General features: G+C 36.4%; 1 protein-coding gene across 1 annotated transcript in view; it reads left to right on the top strand.

Moving 5' to 3' along the window:
* The window catches only part of LOC150099423 (clathrin light chain-like), a 137,894-nt gene that overhangs the window by 78,139 nt on the left and 36,158 nt on the right, over nt 1-23,597 (top strand). The window lies entirely within an intron of this gene.

Raw genomic sequence — 23,597 nt, 5'->3', positions numbered from 1 at the left:
TTTTATATCTATTTATTTATTTTTATTTTTTACATTTTGCGCCCGTGGCAGGTGCCTCTTTCGCCATGCCCTCGTTATGGCACTGAATTCCACCCATGAAAGGCTGTAAAACTATCATACATTTAGTAGTTAGGCTAAGGGTTACATAATCTTGGGAACCTTGCTCCAAAAACCAAATATGATATTTTTTTTTTTTCAAGCACCTCAGGTTTCCGATAAGCAGGATGGTGGTAGTCGAGCACTTGCCATTGAAAACCATCTACCACTTAACTAAATTAAATGAAATCTAATTAAACACTGACATTTCAATCCCTATGTTTGGGTCATCATGCAGATTCAAGATATTTTTAAATATGTTTGAAAATATCTTGAAAAGGTATTAGTAATTAAGAAAAAACACTTCTTCTTTGAGTGCCATCTCCTATCGGAGGTCGGCAACTACCTTGGCAAATTTTCAGCAATCTTAAGCCATTCTGAATAGTCTTACAGAGCTCGTCAGTTCACTGTCTGATGTTTTCCAGTCAAGATATTTTTTGTCTTCCTTGTCCAATTCCATTTATCTTCCCTTTTATAATCAATTGAAGTATCTTATATTTTTCATCACGAAGCAGATGAAATCTATAATTCTTGATTGGATGTTTTTGCTGTCCATGTGATTTTTAACATTCGTCTGTTAACCACATATCAAAGGATTCAAGGTTTTTTTTTTTATATTTTTTTTATCTATGTTGTCTTCAGGGTCCCAATCTTTGCACTGTGCAGTAATACAGACCACACATAGCATTTAACGAGTGTACTCTAAGCTCTAAATTTCAGTTGCAGTTACAGTGTTGATTTCATCAGGAGAAAATTTTTTTCTTGCCATTTCAATTCTAACTTTTATTTCCATTTCTGGGTTACATTCTTCATTAACTAGCATCTGAGATATTTACATTTTTTTCACTCTATTTCCCATTTAAAGAAAGTGCTGAATTAAGAATTGGCTTCTTGCTTATGACCATGAATTTAATTTTGGTGATATTTATTCTTAATCTCATTTTTTCACTTCTTTGTTCACTAGTTCAAGAAGATTTTGAAGATCCTAAATATTGTCAGCCAGGAGAGCTTTGACATCAGCATATCAAATATTATTGATGCTTTCATCATTTACATTAATCCCTTCCTCTCTTCCTTTTAAGATTTTTTTGAAATATGGCTTCTGAGTATAAGGAGAGGCACAGCACCAGTGGCGGCCCGTGAAGTTTTAAGTGGGAATGCTGCCTATACAAAATAATTTTAAAAAAATTATTTTGTATAGGCAGCATTCCCACTTAAAACTTCACGGGCCACCACTGCACAGCCCACATCCTTGTCTTACTCCTCTTTTGATGTTAATGGAGTCTGTAATAATGTCATCAACTTGAACAGATGCCTTTTGGTTTCATTCATTTTCCTCTCTCATTCCCAAACTGCTTCTAAAGCCAAATTGGGTATCACTGATGGTGTTTTCACATTTTCTGTATATTCTTTTTTTGAATTATTTTCAGAAACATTTTGGGAATATGACTTATTAGACCGATCATTCTATAGTCATTACAAGTTTTGCATCTGCTTTTTCAGGTAGCTTGATGAAGGTTGACTGTAACCAGTCTTGAAGAATTATACCTGTATCATAAATTTTATTAAATAGCTTAACTAATATAGTAGTGTTGTCGCCTTCTAACAAAACAGCTTTACTATTCCTACTGATATTCTATCAGATTTTAAGGGACCATTTTTAGCTGAGGTCAGCACATATTCTACCTATGATCTTAGAATGCATGGACCTTCCATCTGTTCATAAGTATTTTCTGGATTTTGTCTGTTATCAGTAAACAGTTCTACATATTTCATCCATTCTTGCATTTTATCATCCTTTTCAGATATTATTTCTATTTTTGTTTCGAAGGATACATAGTTCTTTTTTTCTTAAATATACCTGAGGCCTCTTTCAGCTTTTTGTGTAGATTAAAACTGTCACTTTTCCTGTAGAAATTCTATTTCTTTACATTTTCCATTCATCCAGATTTCTTTTGCTTCTATGATCTTGTCTTTATAATCTTCTCAACCTCTTCATATTTTGTTGGACTATGATATTTATATGATTTGCATTGATCCATGAGAGAGAGAATTTCATCAGTTATTTAGTCTTTCTTTTTTTTTTTTAGCTGCTCAATCAGGATGGCAAAGTATTGACACATTTCTCTATGAAGACATTTCAATTTGTCCCATGATTCATCACCCCTCATGAGGTCATCATTCTTGATAACCACTATCTCAAAATTATTTGCTTAGGGGAAAAAAAAGTTATTGACATATATATAAGTATGAAGTTATCTTAATAAAATAATATTATGCTAATTTGACTTATTAAGGATACTGAAGTCTGTTTTAGTGATTTATTATTTATTTATTTTATTTTTATTACTTTTTTTTTTTTTGTGCCATTGGAGTATGTTATTAAGGAGACTGGAGTGTGAAGGACCGAAGTTCAAAGCAAGCCAAAATATCCCATTCCAGAATATTTTGACTAGTTTGGAAATTTAGTAATACTGATTGATTTGTTTAGCATTATAGTGATTGTTTTCAAAGGTGGATTCAAGAAAATTAATTTCAGACAACTGAATCCTTTGTCAAAAAAAAAAAAAAGCTTACTGAAACTCAGACATAGCTACAGGATGGCAAGGCTGCTTTAGTATCAAAAAGTCATAACCATTCATAAACCATATTCCAGAAGCATAGGATATGTGAGCTGGCACGTGTGTTTCATACCCATGCCAGCTAATTTACAGTGGTGAAACAGTGTTTTACTCATAAGTGATTCAAGGTATAAACATCACTAAGAGAGAACTTACTATTCATAAGTTCAAACTATAGACAAAATACTAAGAATTCAAGGCCTAAAACCAGTCCAATACTCTCTCAAATGTGGATAGCTTTTCTATGAATAACACTGTCTATCAATCAAATTACTGTAAGTTCTCAAATTCCAGAATTCCAACAATAATTCTCAGCTTAATAATACCCATTGATATTTTTCTAAAGAAAGTAAAAATAGGATGCAACACAGCATCATCATCAAATTCCTTACATGTACCCTCGAGAGATGCACAGGATATAATAGCATACTCGTTTTTAGTATGCTATTGCTATTGATGCTATCTGTTCATGCCCCTAATCTTTCTCAGGACTCTCATAATCTCTATCTCTAGTCCTCTTCGTCAAGTGTTTTATTTCTAACCCAGCTCTCAGATCCATAAGTTAAAATTGGTTTGTCTTGTATACAGCTAATTTAGTGTTTTGACTAATATCTTTCTTATTCCATATAAAATTATTCAGTTGACTTCCTAATATACCAGCTTTGTTGATTCTGTTGCCTATTTCCATGTTTAATTTATCATCTTCACTAAAAATCGTGTTAAAGGAGCTGAAATGTCTTACTTGTTCTATAGGTTCTCCATTCACAATGCAGTTGATATATTCAATGCTTCTGCCTATTTTCATTGCCTTTGTCTTGTTATTGCTATCTTCATGCTATATCTATTACAAACAGTTATTCAATTTAGTCAGGAAATCTTGCAGACTTGTAGCAGATTTATTTAGAAGGATCACATCATCTGCATCAAGCAAAGAGCTGAGATTAACATCTTCAATTTTGATATCAAGTTTAATACCACTTTCCTTCTTAATGTGATCCATATAAATAATGAATAACAGAGGGGATAATGTACATCCTTGTCTGACACCAGATTTAACCATCTTCCTGTGCTTCCTTCAATTCTAACAACTGACTTACAACTCAAATAAAGACTAAGTATTGCTTGATATAATGCTCCATTGACATCATACAACTGAAGTGTTTTGAATAGCTTCTCTCTTGGCACAAATGTAGATCTTTGTTATATTCCATGATTTCTCAACTATTTGCCATAAAGTGAAAATCTGATCCTGACAGCCTATATTTGGCCCGAATCCAGCTTGTTCTTCACCAAGCTTCCCTTCCACAATCCTTCTCAACCGTTTCTCAAGTATGCTTGCATAAATCTTACAAGAAACACTCAGTAGAGAAATACCTCTGTAATTCTCACATTCAGTTTTATTTCCCTTTTTATGTATGGGTACTATGAGAGCTCTACTCCAATCATCTGGAATTTGTCCCTCTGTCCAGGCCTTCTGAACTATGCAGTGCAGCCATAAGACTTTTATACCTCCATACATAAGCATTTCTGGTCAAATATCATCTACACCAGCTGCCTTTCCACATTTCAGTCTTTTGATGGATTTTTCTACTTCGAGTATGGATATGTATTCCTGATTGCATGCCTGGTTGGTGATTTTTACCACTGTGCTGTCACTCATTGTTTCATTCAGCAATGTTTCAAAGTAATTACTCCATACAGCAAGGATGTATATCATCATCATCATCATCATCAAATTCCTGCCATGTACCCTCAAGGGGTGTACAGGATATGACAGTACTACATGAAAAAATTACATCATTACTAACTTCCTATCTACAATTTTCCTCCAAATCAGTCTGTTACTTATCAAGACTCCAACATTATCAGATCTTATATTTCTATCCTCTAAGGCACTTTGTACCGTATCAATCCACCTATATCTTGGTCTTCCTCTGGGTTGTTTTCCTGCCAACCTGGCAGAGAACACTTGTTTTGCTAATCTTTCCTCTCCCATTCTATTTAAGTGACCATACCACCTGAGATTAGCTCTGCTAACGCATTCCTGGATGCTGACAATGTCAAGTTCTTTCCTAATATCCTCATTTTTAATATGATATTGCCATTGATGCCAATATCATATTTTTTCACACCTCTAATCTTTCTCAGGACTCTCATATCTGCAGTCTCTAGTCTTTGGTCAAGTGTTTTACTTCTGACCCAGCTCTCAGATCCACAAGTTAAAACTGGTTTGAACACTGTCTTGTATACAGCTAATTTAGTGTTCCGACTAATTTCTCTCTTATTCCATATGAATTTATTCAATTGACTTCCCACCATACCAGCTTTGCTGATTCTGTTGTCTATTTCTATATTTAATTTACCATCTTCACTAAAAATCATGCATAAGTAGCTGAAATGTTTTACTTGTTCCACAGGTTCTCCGTTCACAACACAGTTGACATTTTCAATGATTCTGCCTATTTTCATTGTCTTTGTCTTTTTACTGCTGACCTTCATACCATATCTATTACAACAGCTATTCAATTTAGTCAGAGAATCTTGCAGACTTGTAGCAGATTTATTTAGAAGTATAACATCATCCACATAAAGCAAAGAGCTGACATTAACATCTCCAATTTTGATATCAGGTTTAATACCACTTTCCTTCATAATGTGATCCATATAGATAATGAATAACAGAGGGGATAATGTACATCCTTGTCTCACACCAGATTTAACATTAAACCATCTTCCTGTACTTCCTTCAATTCTAAGTGCTGACTTACAACTCAAATAAAGACTAAGTATTGCTTGATATAATGCCCCATTGACACCATATAGCTGTAGCGTATTGAATAGCTTCTCTTTTGGCACCTTGTCATATGCCTTTTCCAAATCGACAAAAATTAAATACAGATCTTTGTTATATTCCCATGCTTTCTCGACTATTTGTCGTAAAGTGAAGATCTGATCCTGACAGCCTCTATTTGGCCTGAATCCAGCTTGTTCTTCACCAAGCTTTTCTTCCACAATTCTTCTCAACCGTTTCTCAAGTATACTTGCATAGATCTTGCCAGGAACACTCAGTAGGGAAATACCTCTGTAATTCTCACATTCAGACTATGAGAGCCGTACTCCAATCATCGGGAATTCGTCCCTCTGTCCAGGCTTTCTGAATTATGCTGTGCAGCCACTGTAAGACTTTCATACCACCATACTTCAGCATTTCTAGTCGAATATCATCTACTCCTGCTGCCTTTCCACATTTCAAGCCTTTGTTGGCTTTTTCTACTTCAAGTATGGATATGTATTCCTGACTGCATGCCTGGTCAGTGTTTTTTATCACTGTGCTGTCATCACTGCTTGTTTCATTTAGCAGTTTTTCAAATTATTTACTCCATACTTCAAGGATATCTTTTTCTCCCATTTTCATGTCACCTTTATCATCTCTAACTCCTTTTACAGCACTCTTTCCTCCATTCCTAAGCTTCTTCAACAACCTCCAGAATATTTTCCCACCTTCTTGATATTTATTTTCTATATTCTTGCCAAAGTCCTCCCATGACTTTTGTTTAGCTAGTTTTACACACTGTTTAGCTTTCTTACATTTGTCTCTGTATTCTGTAAGAGTAAAAGCTGACTTATTTGCCAGGAACTTTTGATATGCTTTCTTCTTTTCCTTCACTGCCTCTTTAACTTCCTGTGTCCACCAGGGAGTTGTGATTTTTTTATCTTTGCACACAACCTCACCACATGCCTCTCTGGCAGAATCAATCAATGTTTCCTTCAGAGTTTGCCACTGAATCTCCAAGGTTTGATTCCTGTTCTCAAACTCTTTCATTTTCTTTTCAATAATATTTCTGTATTTTAGTCTACAGTTTACATCTGAGAGCTGCTCAACGTTTATTCGCTTTAAAACTTTCGTACATGTTATTCTTTTCAATATGAAATTCAATTTTATCCTGCTCAAGACTAAATAGTGATCACTTCCAATTTCAAATCCTCTGTACACTCTGGTGTCCTGCACCAGGGAGAAAACATCACTATCAACAATAACATAGTCAATGAGACTTTTCTTATTCCTAGCCTCTTCTCTCCATGTGAATTTGTGCACATTTTTATGTTGGAACATGGTATTAGTAATAACCAGTCCATGTCCTGAGCAGAAATCCAACAGATATTTGCCATTATTATTAGCTTTGCTCTTTTCTCCAAATTTTCCCAAAATATTTTTATATGTCTCACAATCATTTCCTACTCTGTTATTTAGATCCCCAACAAGGACCAACTTTACCTTTTTCATTGTGTCAGTTGCTTTTTCTAAAGTGTCAAAAAATTCCTCAACCCTTCTACCTTAGTAGAACCTTCTCTGGGACCATAGGCACAAATAAGTCTCATTATCCAGTTCCCCATTCTCATATTTGCCCATATGATTCTACTTGAGACTGACTGCCATTCAAGAAGATTAGCCTCGTATTTTGTGTTGAATACTATGGCTACTCCTTCTTGTCCTTGATTGTCATTGCCTGAATATAACATTTTGTATTTATTGCTCAGAAAGATCTCACCAGTTTTGGTCTTTTTTGTTTCAGTCACCCCTATTATGTCGATCTGGTACTTATCTAATTCCTCGGCTAGCTCCATTTCTTTGCCATTCAGGCTTCTTATGTTGATAGTACCGATCTTTAACTCTGGTGATGTTGCGTTGGGGTTTGTTTTCAGATTTGTTGCAGTAGCTGACTTTTCGCTGTTCGCCCTGGTTCCCTGGCGAAAACAACGGGGGCCTTGTTTAACCGGGCGACGTCCCAGCCGTCATGAAATTTTGTCATGTTTTACCATCATTTTTTATTTTGGTTTAACCAATAAGAATACAATTTGGTCGGCTAAATCCCAAATTGTCAGCCCATCCTCGTTCGTTCAGTATCAAAGTAGATATCCAACAGGGTGCACCACGAGAAGGTGAGGATTGGACATTAGGTCAGAAGCCCTGGTCGGTTCTCCGTATTCCTTTAAAGGCTATGTGGAGGTCTCCTCTCAGTTATACAGCTTTGACCCTTAAGCACCCTAAGGATATATATATATATGTATTTTTTTTTTTTTTCCAGTTTTCATGTCACCTTTATCATCTCTAATTCCTTTTACAGCACTCTTTCCTCTATTTCTGAGCTTTTTCAACAGCCTTCAGAATATTTTGCCACATTTCTGATATTTATTTTATGTTCTTGCCAAAGTCTTCCCATTACTTTTGTTTAGCTAGTTTTACACAGTGTTTTGCTGTTTTACATTTGTCTCTAATTCTCTAAGAACACATGCTGGTTTATTTGCCAGGAACTTTTGATATGCTTTCTTCTTTTTCTTCACTGCCTCTTTAACTTCCTATGTCCACCACGGAGTTCTGATTTTTCTATCCTTACACACAATCTTACCACATGCCTCTCTGGATGAATCAATCAGTGCTTCCTTCAGAATTTGCCACTGAATCTCCAAGGTTTGGTTCTTGTTCTCAAACTCTCATTTTTTCTTCAATAATGTTTGTGTATTTTAGTCTACAGTTCATATCAACTTTTATTCGCTTTAAAACTTTCTTACATGTTCTTCTCTCCAATATGAAATTCAGTTTTATCCTGCTCATGACTAAATGCTGATCACTTCCATTTTTAAATCATCTGTACAGTCATTTGCACCAGTGAGAAAACATCACTATCAACAATAACGTATAGGTCAGTGAGACTTTTCTTATTCCTTGCCTCTTCTCTCCATGTGAATTTGTGCACATTTTTACGTTGGAACATTGTGTTAGTAATAACCAGTCGATGTCCTGAGCAGAAATCCAACAGGTATTTGCCATTATTAGTAACTTTGCTCTTTTCTCCAGATTTTCCCAAAATATTTTTGTATGTCTGACAATCATTCCCTGCGGTCTGCTATTTAGATCCCCCAACGAGGACAACTTTTCATTTTTTATTGTGTAAGTTGCTTTTTCTAAAGCATCAAAAAATTCCTCCACTTCTAGAGGGAATTCAGAAGAACCCTCTGTGGGACTATAGGCACAAATAAGTCATTGTCCAATTCCCCATTCTGATATTTGTCCACATCACTCTACTTGATATTGTCTGTCATTCAAGAAGATTAGCCTCATATTTAGTGTTGAATACTATAGCTACTCCTTCTCCTTTAATGTCATTGCCTGAATATAACAAGTGGCAATAAAGTATATGTCAGTCCAAAAGAAACCTTAAAAGATGGGTGTGAATACTTCTCTTCAGATAGTAAAGATAAAACTACAGTTTGCAGCATTCAATATACAAAAATGTGGACCTCTAAAATTCTGATGGAGCTAATATCACCCGAGATGCTCAGGAAATAACAACCTTGTCATATACCAAATTATGGTGTGATCAATATTAAACAGCTATATCTTCTGCCTGTACTATAATGTTCTCATATAGCAAATTCCCTCTAGAATACATTGTACCTATGGAACTTGGCCAAAATTTTCATAATGCACAAGTTTGTTATAATGATTTTGCTAGCAAGCATTGACTGTATTAGTCATTAAATTATGAGCATGGAGTCGACTATTTAGGAATATACCCAACATAGGTCAAGATGTTAGCATCCCCACTTGTTAGAGGAAGTGTCAAATGTTTGGTGCCAGGCACTGTTATACATTAGATATGTTTCACTGCCTGATACAATACCATCACTTATTCAAGGTCATATGGAGGTGGCAGTGGTATTCCTCCCTGGAAATCAGGTTCTTTCATCTCACAAGCCAGCCAGAAGAACAACTTAACAGACATAATACAAAAACAGCCAAATTGTTCAAGGTTTGAAATGGCCAAAAACCATGTTTGGATTCAGGACAAAGTTCTGGCTTGTTTCTTCCATTATCTTGCTTGTACTATTCTGTCCTGTGTGGATTGGGTCAATGTGGTGGTGACGTTGTTGACAATTTGTAAATTAAAATTATTCCTGAATGGCTTAGCAAGGAATTCATTGCTACATATTCTGCATCCTTCCTTTTAATTTACTTTGAACAACAACAACCATTCAAAGTCAAGCAAGGAGAAATGATGTGGAGAAAAAGGCAAACCTCCCAAAACATTCCACATCCACTTCACAAATATATGTGGCCTTAGTTCTAACCTCAAGTAATGTTCATTTCTATTTCCAGTTTGCCAAACCAAACCTACTTTTATTATTATTTTTATTATTACAAACCTCCATGGAGTGAGCAGTCTTAGCAAGACTTCTATGAAGTTCTTCATTAATCCACACAATCTCCTCGCCAGCTTAAACATCTCTATCATGTTTCCTCTTTTTGTCTGTTGATTAAACTCTCAGTTTATATTTCCCCAACTTCTCAACCAATATTCCAGTCTGGATATTGTCTTAGTCCATACCCCCCCCCCCATCCATAGTATTCACATCATAATAGAAATCAGGTGACCAAATTTTGGCATAAGTCTGTATGTGGTCTGACCAGTGCAGACTTGATACAATGGTCAGCCTTTACTTTATCTTACATTATTTTTATTTATTAGCTTGTTCCTTTAAGGAGTTAACATCACTCCTTATAATTCACCCTAACTGAGCACGTGGCAGTGAATTTGAGCTGTGCAGAAGAAAGTGATTTTTAATCGGTGAATAGTCCGCTTTTTTCCCCATTTTTCTACGTTTTTGAGTGCTAAATTGTTTCTCTGAATACGAGTGTACTTCAGTGGTTGTTTTTTGGAAGTTAGTTGCTGTCGCGATATAATATATTTTGGTACCGTCGGAATCGAACGCGTAACGGTGGAAGACAAAACGAAGCTAAGTTACTGTATTTAGTTATATTTCATTTTATTTAATTATATTTAGTACTTAAATGTTCTGATGTTTGTACTTTTTTTTTCCTCTTATTTATTAATTGAATAATTATTAAAGATTACGCTACTCGGCAGTAAGGAATGATGATGGATTCAGCAGCAGTCGCAAGTGGCGTAACGCCAAGTCCTCCGCCATTTAAGAACTCAATTATTAGCAATATCATAAGGGACTTTGTGGCATGCAGTACTTGCGGCATGTATGCGTCTCGGGAATTACATATGTGGCTTGTTAAAGAGAGTGGAGAGCGTATGTGCGCAAAATGCAGGCAGTTGGAGGAAATGAGTACATTAGATATATCGATATCCAACTTTGTTGCTCCAGGAACGGGGAATGAATGTAGGAAGACAAGTAGTATGATAGGAGAGAATGAGAAAATAATAGTTGATAGTGTGGAAGGTGTGAGTGACTGTGGAGATGGTTTTGTTTGGGAGAGTGAATTTAGATTAAGAGTGACTGACCTGCAGAGGGAGATAGATGAGTTGAAAGAGGAGGTGGAATGTCTTGTGAATGAGAGCAGAAGTATGAAAGATAAGATTAGGAGAATGGAAGAGATAAATGCAAGGCGAATCAGAGTAGGAGAGAGAGAGAATTTAGGGAGTATGAGTGAGAGGTATGGGGGTGCTAGAAGAGGAGAGAATGGAAACAGTAGAAGAGAGGGAATGAGAGAGGTATGGGAATGCTAGCAGACGAGAGGATGGAAACAGTAGTAGGAGAGACAGAATGAGAGAAGGATATGGGAGTGCTAGAAGAGGAGAGAATGGAAACAGTAGAAGAGAGAGGTATGGGAATGAAAGAAGAGGAGAGAATGGTAAGAGGTATAATGTATGGCGACTCAGTGATCCGTGGTGTTCAAGATAGGATGCATGAGGAGTGTTTTCCAGGAGGAACAATAGAAAGGGTGGCTATGGCAATTAAGAGAGGTGAAAGGGTGGATGAGATGATTGTGATGGTAGGAACGAATGACTTGAGTGGTAATGTAAGTCGGGCAGCGAGAGATATGAGATTTTTGCTTGAGACTGTACGAAAGAAGACAGAGAGAGGAAAAATAGTGTGCGTGTTGCCTAGGTATGATAATGATGAGCTGAGCAGAAGAGCGGTGATATTGAATGGCATAATAGCAAGAATGTGTGACAAGAGAGGACTGGTATATGTGGATGCTTGGAGTGCGTTTGAGGAAAGAGAGGAGTTGTATGCGAGAGACCGTTTACATTTGAATGAGGAGGGACGTAGGCATCTGGAGAGATTGCTGTTCTGAACGAGTCAGTGTGTCCCAGGGAGGATGATAGCAGGGGTGGCCTCTTGTGGGAATGGATACTTGGGAGAAGGGAGACAATGTCCAGTAACACTGAGCCCAGTGGAGTCTAGAAGGGATAATGCTGTGTATAGAAACAATGGCATTTATATGCTTTATACTAATGCCAGGAGTATCCAGAATAAGGGAGAGGAATTGGTGGTGCAGATAGCATCAGCCTGGCCAAAAATTATTGCGATCACTGAGACGTGGTTGACAGAAGGGGATATAACAACAGGAATAGAAGTCGCTGGGTATAGCATTTTTCGTCAGGATAGGAGGGGAAAGCATGGTGGTGCGGTGCTGCTTATGATAAGTGATGACCTATGTCCTCTAAGAGTGGAGAATTTGGAAGGAAGTGAGACAAATGATTTTGAGAGCGTATGGTGTGAGGTAGAGGTAGGCAAGACAGGATATTTAGTGGGGTGTTGCTACAGACCAGGAGCACAGAGGATGGGGACCAGGAGATGTTTAGACAGCTAAGTTGGGCAAGTGCAAGAAGAATGATTGTTATGGGAGATTTTAACTTCAGTAGTATAAATTGGAGAGAGGAAGATGCATGTAGCAATAGGGAATGGAATTTCTAGAATTCTTGAGGGACAAATGTCTTAGGCAACATGTAACAGAGGGAACAAGAGGTTCAAAAGTTTTGGATTTGGTTATAGCATCAGAAGAGTTGATAATAAGTGAGTTGACGTCTCTACCACCAGTTGGAGAGAGTGACCATATGGAGTTGACTTGGAAAATGAATAGATATGCAGGAGTATCAAAGAGACGGGAACTTATGTGGAATTATAAGGCAGGTGATTATAATAGTCTTAGACGTCAACTTCGGGAAGTTTCATGGAGGGAGGAATTGGAAGGCCGGGATATCACCAGTGCGTGGGAAATTGTGAAAGAATATTTGTTATCAGCAATGGTAAGTTGTATACCACGAGTGAAGAATAGGACCCAATTTGGAGTAAAGTGGATGACAAACAATATTAAACAGGAATTGCATGCAAAAAAGAGGCTATGGAAGAGATATAAGGAGACAGGTGAAGAGATGCATGAGGAATATAAGACACAGGCCAGAAGAGTGACTAGTGTGGTAAGGAAAGCGAAACTGGAATATGAGAGGAGATTGGCCCTAAGATCCAAAGAAAATCCTAGGGAATTTTTTAGCTATGTGGCCAGTAGGAGGAGAAATGACTGTGGAAGAATGATATTGTGGGATAAAAATGGGAATAGAGTGACTGATGCAGAGGACATAGTGGAATTGTTCAATGAACACTTTATTGGAGTATTTCATCCTACAGGAGTCAGTTTTAATGCTAGAGGGATAGGACTGGTTCGAGGTCTGGAGGTACAGGAGGAGAGTGTGTTTCAGATACTGAGTACTCTCGATGTCAGTAAAGCTGTGGGACTGGATGGTATTTCACCACGAGTTTTGAGAGAATGTGCTAGGGAATTGACAGTACCTTTAACGTGGCTTTTCAATGAAAGTCTGGCTTTGGCAAAGGTGCCCAGGGAATGGAAGGAAGGTAAGATAGTGCCATTGCATAAGGGTGGTAACAGACTGGAAGTGTCTAATTATAGACCAGTCTGTGTGTCATCAGTAGTTGTTAAGATCTTGGAGAAAGTAGTGAGGGACCATATACAGCATTGGGCAGATGAGGGTAATGTTATCTGTGAGAGTCAACATGGATTTGTGAAGGGGCGCTCTTGTTTTAGCAATATGCTAGCCTTTTATAATAAAGTTACAAGAACATTAGATGAGGGAAAGGCATATACTGCAATTTTCTTAGACTTAGCGAAGGCATTTGACAGGGTGCCACATGATAAGCTGATATTTAAGTTGCAGCACATGGGTCTGGATGTCAGATTGGTCAACTGGATTCAGGATTGGCTGTCTGATAGGTATCAGAGAGTTGTGTATGGTGGAGCAGTTTCCAGGAGGCAGAGGGTTACAAGTGGGGTCCCACAGGGCTCAGTACTAGGACCTATATTGTTTAACCTTTATATCAATGACATAGCCAGTGGATTGCAGGGGGATATTCAGTTGTTTGCGGATGATGCGAAGCTGGGAAGGATTATTAGTAATAGTGCAGATGTGGTAGCCCTGCAAGAGGATTTAAATAAGCTAGATAGATGGGCAAATGAATGGGGGTGTCAGTTTAATGCAGCAAAATGTAAGGTCTTGAGGTTTGGGAAACATCGATGGGATGCTGCATACTCTATGGGAGGAGTTATACTGGAGGAAGTAGGGGAGACAGGAGATCTGGGGTTGATGATTGATAGAAACCTGAAGTTTAGGGGACATATTGCAAAGGTGATGAAGGTAACACAGAGGATTGCTGCTATTATGAGAAGGACACTGACCTGCAGAGAGTTGTATAAGTCTCTGATCAGACCACACTTGAACTATTGTTCTCAGATTTGGTCCCCAGGATTTGAAGGGGATAAATTAACTGTGGAAAGGATACAAAGACGGATGACAAAGATGGTTTCAGGACTGTACAAGGATAGTTATGAGGATCGGCTGAGAGAATGTGGACTGCAGAGTTTGGTGGATAGAAGAAGGAGAGGTGATATGATTGAGACTTTTAAACTGTTGAGAGGTGGTTACAGGGTTGACACTGGGGAGTTCTTTCGCTTGGTTGATCAGCGGGAAGGACTGATGATAAGAGGCTATCCCTGGAAGTTACGAAAGGAAACTGTGAGCAAGAGGGTAAGGAGTGGTTTCTTTGTGTGGAGGGTGGTTGAGCCGTGGAATGCATTGCCTGATGGAGTGGTGGGAGCGAGAACGGTCAGTGAGTTTAAAGAGTGGTATGATAGACTTTGTGTTTCTCGGGGGGGGGGACCTCCCCTCGATGAGTCTTGACAGACTTTATGTCTTAGGAAGGACCTCCCTCGATGAGTCTTTTGACTCCTTGGAGGCCTGAATAATAATAATAATAAAAAAATTTGGATCATTAGCAAGCAACTGAATATCTCTTATCAGCCATAGCTTTATCACCAACTATCATATAGCAGTCTATCAAATATATATGAAATTCCAAGAATATCGCTACTTTATCATAAAATGCAAGTAAATTGCTGAACCTTTAATGAATGCAAGTAGATTGCTAAACCCAACAGAACATTCTGCTTCTTGAATCACTACTCATCTCACTTTTCCCAGTGCAGTGACACACTTTTTTGACTCTTGCCTGAAAGGTGACATTGTTTATATATGCATGTCATATACCATATCGGAGAGTTTCCAACTTAGAATTCCTCTTTTTTTATTTTATGGTAAAAATCTCTTTGTCTCATTTCTGGCAAGTTCTTTTTTTTTATCTCTGTTTTTCTAATACCACCACCACCTATTATGAACATATTTCTGGTTACTTTTATTTAAAAATTGATTTTTCTCCATTCCAATTTTCCTAATTTCCACTTATTGGAGGCCTGACGTTTCTTGAAAAAGCTCCATGTTTGGTCTCTAGAGCAGGGTTCTGGACTATGCAAAAAATAAATGAAAAATACAAAAAAAAAAAAAAAATATATATATATATATATATATAAATATAAAGTTGATAATAATAGGGAGAAAAATATCCCTAGCCTGCCCACAGTACAAAATGTTATAGGTTTGCAAATAACCTTTCATTTGAAATAATTACTTATTTCAATGTAATATACATATAAGGGAAATTTATTCAGTAATATTTACTTCACTAGTAAAATAATACAACATTGCACTGAGATTTTACATAACATTAAGATCTTTCAAAAATACTAATTTTAGAAATAATAGTCTATTGAAGAAATTGAAACTGGCATATCATGTATATTTAACACTTTGTAAAAATCTACCTGCCCAATGCAGAAGGGGGCATGATATATGGTCAAGTGTGTTCCAGTCTAATGTGTGACTTGTGCAAAACACCTGGTGTGAATGTGTTAATATATATACATGAAATTAATTTAAAATTCTCAAAATTATTTTGAAGTTTTATATAGCAAATATCTTAAGAATAGATATAGTGAAAAAATACAAATTTCATTGACATGTTCATATGAATTGCATTGTTCAGTACAGCAATCCCTCGATTAGTGCGCCTAATGCATTCTTTAAAACAGACGCATTAATCGAAAACGCACTAATCAAATATAATAACCTATGGGAAAAAGTATAATTTCTTCCTCAAATTTCTTTTTTGAACCTTAATTTTTTTATAAAAGAATTAAGGTATGTCTCAGGGCCTAGTTAAAGGAAAACCATGAAGCTGAAAGACAATAAAACATATTCAGAATATAAATTTTATTACTCTACTTCTTAACAAAGAATTGCACTAACGTAGTTTGGCAGGCATTTTGTTTCTTTTTTTCATACAACCGATGGTATGGCCCTATTGCCTCTTCTACTTTTCTGCAAATTTTACTGCTTCTCTCTTCATCAGGGTCAGACTCTTAGCATTGCTGCTTAAAAACTTCGATTGTATGAAAAATATTTTCAAATTGTTTCTGTGAAATCTCTTTTGGCTGACTATCAGTGGTTAAATTTTCTTCATATTATTCAGGATCTTCCCGCTATGCATCTAAATTTAGCAGGTCGGAATCACTCAAATCTTCAGAATGAGATTTAATTAACTCTTGGATGCTATTATTGAAGGGGAGAAAGAAATGAAGGATGTATGAATTGGTCGCCAATACACGAAATCACGTGCTTTGTAGATAAAATTTCCCAACTATTATACAAGCAAAATAATTACCACTTGATAAACTACAGTGATCATAAAAGAGAAGTTAATTTTCTGACGTGTAATAATAAACAACTTATCCCAGAAGACGGATTGATTACCCTATTATCGGAATGGATTCTCCTTTTTGTGACGTGCAGAAGTGTCAAAGGGTCTCAAATCTGTGGGTGTACTATAGCAGACTACATAAATTTTGGCGGTAAAAATTTGGAACATAGTATACATAGTGTAGTATTCTATTAAAAATAACTTTGTAAAATGTTTTAAATCGGTAACTAAATTATTTCATTCTGGTGAGTGATTTTTTAAAATAGTTAGCCATAAAAATGTATAGATAGAAAATTTTTAAACTCTGTAACATTTATTTTTAAGATGAATATATAGGTGCACTAATTGAATTTTAGAGGCGCGCTAATCGAATTTGGGTATTGAAAAAAAAATGACGCACTAATCGAGGGCGCATTAATCGAGGGATTACTGTACTTGCTTATGGAGCAGGATATAATAAATCATCTTGTACTTCTGGTTTGCCACCTGTCGGGCATGCAACAAATCATTGCATGTGCTTTCTAGAGAAACCAGAATTATGTTATACAATGTCGAAAAATTGCTGGATATTTCAGAGCATCCTGTGTGTATGTGAAAGTGGCTAAACCATAAACTCACCATAAAATATCTGTCAATAGCAAATTTCTGTCAATTAATAAATTCACCATAAAAGTTTTATGGTGAATTTATTAATTGACAGAAATGTGCTAATACAATATGTGCAAACAGAATTGTTGTTTATGATTTATTGGATTTTGTTTTTTGTTGGTCATATGAGGAGGGGGGGGGGCTGAAAAGTTCTGATAAACACCTAGAACAAAACTGACATTAAAGCAACTGATATAACCACAAGAAAGAACGTGTATGTTCATTCTTATGTAATATATATATATATATAATATTAATAGTAATGTGTAAATTACATGGTTCTACTTAATTCCTTCATGATGATTATCACAACTTTTTTAGCACACCCAGTAGTAAAGATAGGAATGGAACAGTACTAACATAAAAATTAACAGATGGAAAGAATATTGGGAAGAATTGCCCAGCAGTGAGAATAAGGAAAATTTCAATTTGGAACCTCCTCCACTTAGGCATGAGGTTGAAAGAGCAGTTAAACAACTTAACAACAGTAAGGCTCAGGTGCAGATGGAATCTCAGCATAGTTAAGGATACAGAGGATGGAAGGTGAGAGTGTTTCTTAGACAAGGATATAGGAGACAGGATCATGGCCTAGAGACTGGAAGAAGTCTGTTTTCATACTGTTGCACAAGAAGAGAGAGGTGAAGGAGTGCAAGAACTACAGAACTATTAGTTTAATCTCTCATGCAAGCAAGATTTTATTAAAGATCATTCTAAATATTTAGAATGAGGATAAGAGATTGAGGCTGAGATGCTGGAGGAACAGATGTTTTAGGAAAAGCAAGGTACCAGAAGGTGTAAAGAGCAATAAGCAATGGTACCAGAGATCAGATCCTTTGCCTTAAACAGATCATTGAAAAGTATAAAGAATTTAGACTCCCTTTGGCAATGTGTTTTACAGCCTACTCAAAAGCTTTTGACTGTGTTCAGCATATGAAATTGTGGGAGGTAATGAAAGTGATGGGTTTCCTCAACACATTATTAGACTGATATGAAGCACATCCAGAAAGTAAGGTCCATTTAGGAGTCCATTTAGGAGTAAGGTCCATTTAGGAGTGAAGGAGTGCAAGAACTACAGAACTATTAGTTTAATCTCTCATGCAAGCAAGATTTTATTAAAGATCATTCTAAATATTTAGAATGAGGATAAGAGATTGAGGCTGAGATGCTGGAGGAACAGATGTTTTAGGAAAAGCAAGGTACCAGAAGGTGTAAAGAGCAATAAGCAATGGTACCAGAGATCAGATCCTTTGCCTTAAACAGATCATTGAAAAGTATAAAGAATTTAGACTCCCTTTGGCAATGTGTTTTACAGCCTACTCAAAAGCTTTTGACTGTGTTCAGCATATGAAATTGTGGGAGGTAATGAAAGTGATGGGTTTCCTCAACACATTATTAGACTGATATGAAGCACATCCAGAAAGTAAGGTCCATTTAGAATTTACTGCCAAATAAGATATGGGATAGGGTTCATGCATGCATGATAGCATAGAGTGATTCATTAGCTAGCTAATTAATTCCAGGTAACCATTTTGCTTTCATTCCATTATCATTTGTTGTCTTCTATGAATATTTTATAATGTCAGCATACTTGACTGTCCACTGTGCTGTTGATCATGAACATTGTTGTGCCCTTCTTTAAACAAATGATACCATTGCCTAACTTTACTGTCACTCATTACCTCATGCCTATAAATCTTACACAGTCTTCAGCGAATTCTGCAGCAGTATTATTTTCCACCAACAAAATCCATATCACATCCCAAACCTCGCAACTGGTGGAATTATTTTTATCATAGCACTCATTATAAATTATTCGTAGAAAAATGATAATGGAACAGAAGTAAGATGTTCAACAGCAGCTAATGAGTCATGCTATGCTACCCACACATGTGCGACCCTTTTCCCATATCTTATTTGGCAGAAATTCTGAATGGACCTTACTTTCTAGATGCACCTCATAGGTAACTTGTACAGTGAGCAAATAGCCATGGTATGAACAGCTGTTGGATTAACTGATTGGGTTCAGGTTGGCAAGGGAGTTAGGCAAGGTTACCTAATTTATTCTGATCTGTTTAGTATCTATGATGAGGACATCATGCATGTAGTTGGATGAGCTAAACACAGGAATTCAGATAGATGGCAGATTGAATCAGTAATCTGAGATATGCTGATGATACAGTACTCCTTTGTAATGACAAGGAAGAACTAGGAAGAATTCTTGACAAAGTTAATGAGATCAGTAAGAACAGAGGACTTCAACTCAATCCTAGCAAAACTCCAAGGAAATATAAACAAGGAAACTCCTGAAAAATAAGTGTACCTTAATGGAGAAAGAATTGAGAAAGTCAACAAGTTCAAGTACCTAGGATCCATTATTAATGTGAAGAATTGCTGTTCAGAAGACATCAGAATAAGATTAGGAATGGCTAAAACTACAAGAGACCCATCTAAAATCTGGAAAGATGGATATATCTCCACAGGGACAAAGTTGAGGATTCTGGTGGTAGCTGTTTTTCCAGTAGTGACTTATACTATACAAAAAATATAATAAAATAAACAAACAAAAAAATAAATAAATAAAAATTAAAAAAAATTATACACTACAAGCTTTGCCTAATCTTGTCTTATCAGGATATATTTTAGCATGTTTATTTGTTTGAAAGAGAGATTGTGAGTATAAGATTTATTTTTTGCGTGTCTCTTTGACTTCGCAAAACGTATGTAATACTTAGTACAAGTGGTAATCAAGTTTTTAATATTTCATCATCATCATCATCATCATCAAATTCCTGCCATGTACCCACAAGAGGTGTACAGGATATGATAGTACTACATGAAACAATTATATCATTAATAACTTCTTATCTACAATTTTCTTCCAAATCAGTCTGTTACTTGTCAAGACTCCAACATTATCATATTTTATATTTCTATTGTCTAAGGCACTTTGTACCGTATCAATCCACCTATATCTTGGTCTTCCTCTGGGTCGTTTTCCTGCCAACCTGGCAGAGAACACTTGTTTTGCTAATCTTTCCTCTCCCATTCTGTTTAAATTACCATACCACCTGAGATTAGCTCTGCTAACGCATTCCTTGATGCTGACAATGTCAAGTTCTTTCCTAATATCCTCATTTTTAATATGATATTGCCATTGATGCCATCTGTTCACGCCTATAATCTTTCTCAGGACTCTCATATCTGCGGTCTCTAGTCTTTGGTCAAGTGTTTTACTTCTGACCCAGCTCTCAGATCCATAAGTTAAAACTGGTTTGAACACTGTCTTGTATACAGCTAATTTAGTGTTCCGACTAATTTCTTTCTTATTCCATATGAATTTATTCAATTGACTTCCCACCATACCAGCTTTGCTGATTCTGTTGTCTATTTCTATATTTAATTTACCATCTTCAGTAAAAATCGTGCCTAAGTAGCTGAAATGTTTTACTTGTTCCACAGGTTCTCCATTCAGAACACAGTTGACATTTTCAATGTTTCTGCCTATTTTCATTGTCTTTGTCTTTTTATTGCTGACCTTCATACCATATCTATTACAACAGCTATTCAATTTAGTCAGAGAATCTTGCAGACTTGTAGCGGATTTATTTAGAAGTATAACATCATCCGCATAAAGCAAAGAGCTGACAATAACATCTCCAATTTTGATATCAGGTTTAATACCACATTCCTTCATAATGTGATCCATATAGATAATGAATAACAGAGGGGATAATGTACATCCTTGTCTCACACCAGATTTAACATTAAACCATCTTCCTGTACTTCCTTCAATTCTAACTGCTGACTTACAAGTATTGCTTGATATAATACTTACAAATATCAAGTATTGCTTGATATAATGCCCCATTGACACCATATAACTGCAGCGTATTGAATAGCTTCTTTCTTGGCATCTTGTCATATGCCTTTTCATACCCGTTTTTCATATTTTGCTCTGATATTGACTACACACAAAGGCCTTTGACAATATACAAACATGAACAACTAATAGAATGCATCAAAAAAATTGGGAGTAGATGGTAAAGATACCAGATTACTAATAAATCTATATTGGGAGCAAACTGCCTCAATAAAAATATCAGGAGAAACCTTGGAAGAATTCCCAGTAAAGAAGGGTGTCAGATAAGGCTGCGTTCTTTCTCCTATATTGTTTAGCCTCTATACTGAAAATATCGTCCAAGAGTTAGCATAGGAGGCAAAAATATAAACAATTTAAGATATGCAGATGATACGATACTGCTGGCTGAAAATAAAAAAAATCTTCAAAACCTACTAGAAGAGATGCTGAAACTAAGTGAAAAATATGGACTTACTTTCATCTTCAAAAAAAACCAAACCTATGCTGGTAACAAAAGAAAAAGGGAAAGTACCCAATATAAATATTAAGATCAGAAGAAATTCCTTAGATCAAGTAGAGAGTTATATATATTTGGGTCAACTAATTACAGAGAATGGAAAGTGTGATAAGGAAATATTAAGAAGGATAGAAATTGCTAGATCAGCCTTCATTAGCATGAAAAACATTCTGACCTCAAGCGAAATTCATACAAGAACAAGAATTAGGCTGTCCAATTGCTACGTGCAGTCAACACTGCTATATGGAGCAGAAACCTGGACAATATCAAAATATTGTGAAAATAAACTAAAAGCCTTTGGAATGTGGCTCCTCAGAAGAATCCTTAGGGTCCCATGGACTGCCAAAAAAACTAATTTAGAGATATTAGAGATGATTGGAGAACATAGGACTCTAAAAATATCAAAACTGCTCATGGTAGCCAATAAAGTCTTATCAGGTGCATGTATGGTACCTGACAAGACTGATATTCTAATATGATACTTGTTAAGGGTTCAAAGCTGTATAACTGAGAGGAGACCTCCACATAGCCTTTAAAGGAATGCGGAGAACCGACCAGGGCTTCTGACCTAATGTCCAATCCTCACCTTCTCGTGGTGCACCCTGTTGGGTATCTACTTGGATACTGAATGAACGAGGATGGGCTGGCAATTTGGGATTTAGCCGACCAAATTGTATTCTTATTGATTAAACCAAAATAAAAAAAATGATGGTACAACATGACAAAATTTCATGCCGGCTGGGGCATCGCCTGGTTAAACAAGGGAACCAGGGCGAACAAGCGAAAAGTCAGCTACTGGAACAAATCTGAAAACAAACCCCAACTCAACATCACCAGAGTTAAAGATCGGTACTATCAACGTAAGAAGTCTGAATGGCAAAGAAATGGAGCTAGCAGAGGAATTAGATAAGTACCAGATCGACATAAGAGGGGTGACTGAAACAAAAAAGACAAAAACTGGTGAGATCTTTCTGAGCAATAAACACAAAATGTTATATTCAGGCGATGACAATCAAGTAAAAGAAGGAGTAGCCATAGTATTCAACACAAAATACGAGGCTAATCTTCTTGAATAGCAGGCAGTCTCAAGTAGAGTAATGTGTGCAAATATGAGAATGGGGAACTGGACAATGAGACTTATTTGTGCCTATGGTCCCACAGAAGGTTCTACAAAGGTAGAAGTGGAGGAATTTTTTGATGCTTTAGAAAAAGCAACTGACACAATGAAAAATGAAAAGTTGATCCTTGTTGGGGATCTAAATATCAGAGTAGGAAATGATTGTGAGACATACAAAAATATTTTGGGAAAATTTGGAGAAAAGAGCAAAGCTAATAATAATGGCAAATATCTGTTGGATTTCTGCTCAGAACATGGACTGGTTATTACTAACACCATGTTCCAACATAAAAATGTGCACAAATTCACATGGAGAGAAGAGGCTAGGAATAAGAAAAGTCTCATTGACTATGTTATTGTTGATAGTGATGTTTTCTCCCTGGTGCAGGACACCAGAGTGTACAGAGGATTTGAAATTGGAAGTGATCACTATTTAGTCTTGAGCAGGATAAAATTGAATTTCATATCGAAAAGAATAACATGTAAGAAAGTTTTAAAGCGAATAAAAGTTGAGCAGCTCTCAGATGTGAACTGTAGACTAAAATACACAAAGATTATTGAAGAAAAAATGAAAGAGTTTGAGAACAGGAACCAAACCTTGGAGATTCAGTGGCAAGCCTTCAAGAAAACACTGATTGATTCAGCCAGAGAGGCATGTGGTGAGGTTGTCTGCAAGGATAGAAAAATTCAGAACTCCCTGGTGGACACAGGAAGTTAAAGAGGCAGTGAAGGAAAGGAAGAAAGCATATCAAAAGTTCCTGTCAAATAAGTCAGCTTGTGCTCTTAGAGAATATACAGACAAATGCAAGAAAGCTAAAC

This window comes from Typopeltis vanoorti, chromosome 14, assembly GCF_054136105.1.
Source record: "Typopeltis vanoorti isolate ZY-2024b chromosome 14, IOZ_Tvanoo_1.0, whole genome shotgun sequence".
NCBI classification, from domain to species: Eukaryota; Metazoa; Arthropoda; class Arachnida; order Uropygi; family Thelyphonidae; genus Typopeltis; species Typopeltis vanoorti.
This window is presented reverse-complemented; position numbering and strand designations above follow the sequence as displayed.